The 5,266-nt window shown below is 33.4% G+C and overlaps 1 long non-coding RNA gene across 1 annotated transcript; it reads left to right on the top strand.

The window, feature by feature from the left end:
- Positions 1-566: 566 nt before the first annotated feature.
- LOC149541976 (uncharacterized) lies at positions 567-2,451 on the top strand. The gene is made up of 2 exons (XR_016355169.1): positions 567-761; positions 2,155-2,451. It is a non-coding gene; the product is annotated as an uncharacterized LOC149541976 (long non-coding RNA).
- The last annotated feature ends 2,815 nt before the right edge of the window (positions 2,452-5,266 follow it).

The following is a 5,266-nucleotide window of genomic DNA, read 5'->3' as shown; positions in this document are numbered from 1 at the left end:
GCCTAGAAATGAGGGCTTAGAAACTTCCAAAAATAAAATTTCATAACTTATTTGACTCCACTAACTCATAACTTCCCCCATGACTCATCAAAACCTCCCTAAAAATGCTCCAACAAGTCATAAAGACCCACAAACTAACTTGGCAAAGTCAAATCTGACCCCCTATATTTTCTCCATATGTTTCTTAATTGCTTTTAAATTTAAAGACCATAATATGGAGAACCTAAAGACTCATCTTTTCTTTTTGCATTTGTAAAAATTAAAATTAATATTCAATGATTTATAATTCATCATTAAATATTAATTTTTTACAATATTGGATTTATTGCAAAAAAAAAAAAAAATCATTTATTCTGCATAACAAAATCATTAAAAATGATTGCTCACTTTAATAATTCATCTTTAAAACCTATGCAAATTTTTTTTTAAATTACAAAGTTTTTTTTATTAAAAAAATAACATATTTACACCCTTCACTTTAAATGCCAAAATGAGGTAAAATCTCATTGGCCGCAGACTTCAAATGACTTTTTAAAAAGGAAAAGGGCATAACATGTTAAAGAAAACCTAAGTTATATTGCTTTCTCATTCTAGAGCTTTTGAAATGGAAAGGAGGAGTGAGGGTTTGATTCTGTGGCCGCCATACTTCTCTGTTGCTTCCTACATTTTTCTTGCATTATGTTATCAAAAGGATTCACTGTGTCATATGGTGATCTTCGATGATGACATCACTTTGGAACCACCAAAAATTATCATGAAAGGTAACTTTTAAACATTTTCTTGAAAATACTTTCGCGGTTTCTGATTTTTCTATTAGCCATGAAGGGAATTTGTTTTCTTACAGCCATTTCGAAACCACCATATATTATTATGAACCCTTGATATGTGTTGTGAGAAAGTTTTGTGCAGAGATTTTGAGAAGATCTGAAAATGACATAATAAAATACTTTTTCCTTTTTCCTTTCCATGCCGTGACTAAGAAGCTCCCTACTGTAACCGAGTATTTTTAAAAAATGAACTGGGTTTGTTGTTACGTTTTCTAGGCTTTCTCAAAACTCACTCCAGTGTGAGGCCGCATCATTTTATAGGTTGTTAGCATTATTCCCCTTTTATGCTGACTCAAATACTTTTCCAATTTTCTCTTTAGACCAGAAAACAAAAATATTTTCATGGTATTTACAATAGCTTCTGATCTTGAGCAACTTTCCATGTTGTCTTTAAATGCCTATTGCTGATTAGCATTTTTTATATCTATGTTCCTTCATATATAGTTCTATAGTTTTTATTGTTTCTTTTCATTTCTTGAGCCAAGCACAATGAATAAATACTACTAAAAGCAAAAATGGTTCCCCAGAGGCTTTTGAAGAGAGAATACATTTTTTGATTTAAAAGGTTATTCAATATCTCAACGTTGAACTTTTGAAGTATGATGTCAATTGTAGGAATTGTGTATGTTCATGTTCCATTAAATACAAGATCTCCCTTCTTATCACCATGATATCCCTCTGTCATATATAACCACACACCCTACATAAAAGAACCTTTAATCTGACCCACAACAGAATTCAAGCCTTTTCCACAGGTGTAGATAATATCTATCTAAAGAATTCTAGTTACTCCAGAAAGAAGATCAATCCCAAACTCACTTGCTCCAGCACCATAATTGAGATACTATGATGCACTTGAATCCTATACTCAATAAGTTTGCGTAGAAGGGTCCACTGATTGGACTTGAGCCTAAAAATTTTGATCCATCCACAAGAAACCATCTGGATTACTCTTCACTTAAACCTGGCCATAATTGACTAAGAACATATGTTGTCATATGCTTTACCTTAGCTTGATGTTCACTGTTTCAAACTAAACTCTTCCCACCTCTACAACAACAGAGCCATCTTTAAATAAGCTTACTCTTTCTAGTGTCAATAACCCAAAGTATATTATGAGTCTAGATTTGATGTAATCTTGTAACATCTTATTTTGTGAGGTTTGAGCACAGGCTTGTGACACTCACAATGACTTTTATTTATTTCTTTTCAGTTTGCATTCTTTCGTAATAAAATGCATCCAAAGATAGAGTATATTTTGTAGAGATAGGCAGTCATTTCTTAGATCCTTCAGAATCTAACATCAGTTGTTTTCATATTTTTGCAGCTACTTGAGATCACGAAGCTCAGAGCTGGACTCTGTTGAGCTGGGGAAAGAGTGCATAACCAGTCAAAGTAACAAGCAATGACTGGTTATCTCTACTCTTTATTTCTTTTATTCATATATATGTCTATTTGTGTATTTCTTTATGAAAGAAACTTAGTATAGTGAGCTATACTCATGGCTTGTGTGAGATCTTTTTTCGTTCAACATATCACTTCATTTCATTATTTGAAAACGTCAATGTATATTTGAAAATAAATAAATACAAGGAAATTTCTATTGCTTAAATGAAATGAAAAACACTTCTATACTTTCATTGCATGCATGCTTAAATTTTTACACATGTGCAAAAATTTAGTAACTAGAGACACACAATGAAATAGGTTAGATAGATTCATTTGTACCTCCAACACAACTTCAAGGTGCAATTCAAAGCAATGAGGCAAAAATGGACAAGCATGAAGAGATTAAGTTGACACCCAAGCTAAAGAAGCAAGAAGAAATTCAAGCATTGACAATACTACTAGTATCTGGAACTCCTTCTAGTCACACTCTTCAAGGGTCGAGCACAGATGCAACACCTTTGCAATTCTTAGTATTGATCCAAGTTCATCAAAGGCAGAAGAGGTAATAATAGATGGAGATATAAGCCTAATGAAGAAATTATTTTGCAAAATATGATTATGCCACAATAACAATTAAGCAGATGGGTATACTTCAAGAAGCCCTGTCTAGAAAGAAACATCAAGAATTGCTCAGAAGGGAGCATAGGTAGAAACAAGCCTTGCTTGATATAAAAGACATCCTCTTAGATGCATTCAATCTATCTCCTCTAGATGAAACCAAGCCAATTCTTGAACAATTGACCAACATAGTGGAAAAGGCAAGTGATGCAAACCTTGACACTAATGCAAAATTATTTGAATGGTCTGAAAAGAAGTTTCAACATAAAGTGAATGAGAAGATATCTAGTGAGATAACACTTACACAAGTTGAATTGGCAACTAAGATAGATAGTGTGAAGAACGTACTTGAGAATATTTTATCTCTATACACCAAACTGTGTAATCCCACACTATTCACAAAAGAAATAAGGAATCACATCTTGAGCTTGGAAAGTAACATACAATCATTAGGAGCTAAATTGCCCATGACTCCAGCTCAAAGTGAGATACACTTTAGGACCTTTTTGTAAACCCAGAGTCGGTTAGCAACACTATCTATAGATGAAGCCAACATAAGGGCCAAACTGATAAACATCTAGACTATATTGACTTGTCACATGGAGATTTTACACAAGGAGTTAGGCTATGTAGAAACTCTTATTAAGAAAGACCCCAATATTTCTACATTAGATGGCCTAGTACACCTTGTTGCCAAGCTGGCCATTCAAATTAAATCTTTGGATGTATCTTGTGATGATTGGGATGTCACTCTTAAGATTATTCTTGAGGTCCATAAATCTTTCTTGGAAAAACACACTATTAGTGTATAACCCATTGACATTAGTGTCAAAAATGGGTGGTAAGATAAGCTTAGGGGGAGAAAAAGCTAAACTAAGCTAAGGGGGTGTGAGAAAAATGGGGGAGTAAGCATGAAATGAAAGAGTATTAGTTAGCAAAGAATAGCAAGTAAGTAAAATAGTATTAGTTGAGGCACACCTACCCAACATGAGTAAGATTTTGAGTATAGAACAGAATAGATAAAACAACTTAGGAGGAGTTATAAGATTTACAAGATTTTGAGGTATAAGTTGTTGCAAAATTTTGATATTTTGTAATTTTGTATAGAAGCCAAACTAGATTTTATGTTATGCTCATAAGAATAAAAAGTACTAATGTATCACCAAATGTTTTTGACACTCATGTCAAAGGGGGAGATTGTTGATCTTAGATAGGTTTTGACAAGTGAGTGTTTATACACTTAAGTCATTTACTTAGTTCATGCCAAACAAGTAGTACTATATGCCAAGAAAAGCATGTATAAGTGAGAGCATGTCAAGTTAACAGTGAGTGCTGAGTCACTCATGTGCCAATTCATTTAAGTGTTGAGAAGACAGTGTATACCAAGTGATTCAGCAGAAGTGTTTATATTGAAGTTAGTATGTGCCGAGCTCCAAGGACTTCAGATGTTGAGTAACACAATTTTGTCATACTTGTTTGTATTGGCATAAACTACTATGTAAACTATTTTTGAGCTGAATTATGTAAACAAATCTTAAGTTGGAATCCCTATGCATTACATGCATCCAATTAGGTAAAGGGAAGGTTTAAATGGAAAAATGGATGAATCATAGCTTTTGATTCATACCTAACCCTAAGTCACCTAAGTATTCTTAAAGAGGACAAACCATAAACTTTCTAATGTGTGTGGAAGAAGAAAAGAGAGAAGTTTGCATGCACAAACAAAATATTCATGGTGGCTCGAGAGTTGTGAATTGAAATTGCATTGCAGAATTAGTTAAAGGAGACAAAGGAAGGAAATAGTAAATAGCAGAGAGACATCTAATCAAGAAGGATTAAGTACACAATAGGATAGAGGTGATCTGACATCAAGTAGTAGAGTGCTAATTGTAGGATCAATGTTGAGACATCCTAACTGGTGAATCAATTAAATCTCTTAAAAGAGTAGTCCTAATAGGTTGTATTGAAATCTTGTAACAAGGTGCTTACTTAATTGTGAGTTGAAGTCCTTTAACAAGGCACACTTCTAACAGGGTGTTGAAATCCTTTAACAAGGTAAGACCTAACATTCTTTCTAAGCTTTTAACAAGGCAAACCTTTCATAGGGTAGATCATGGTTCATGATCAAACATTGTAACCTTCATTGGGTACACTTTATTACTATAGTAGTGAAGATTTGTGGGTGTCATCCCCACCCTAGTTTTATCTTCTCATTGGAGGGTTTTTGGGTAATCATATCTTGTGTCATATATGTGTGAATTCTTACTTGTTTACATATTGTAGATGTATTTACATGGTATTTTAGTTTACATATTGAATATGTGAGATGGATGTGTGGTGAGTATTTTATGGGTTAAATTTTCAAGCATTGATCCACCCCATCCCCAAAAATTTACTTTTCCTATTGTAATTCCAACAGTATTGACATTTAC

Source organism: Cupressus sempervirens, chromosome 8 (genome assembly GCF_028749045.1).
Source record: "Cupressus sempervirens isolate cs-2001-9-10 chromosome 8, ASM2874904v1, whole genome shotgun sequence".
Taxonomy (NCBI): domain Eukaryota; kingdom Viridiplantae; phylum Streptophyta; class Pinopsida; order Cupressales; family Cupressaceae; genus Cupressus; species Cupressus sempervirens.
This window is presented reverse-complemented; position numbering and strand designations above follow the sequence as displayed.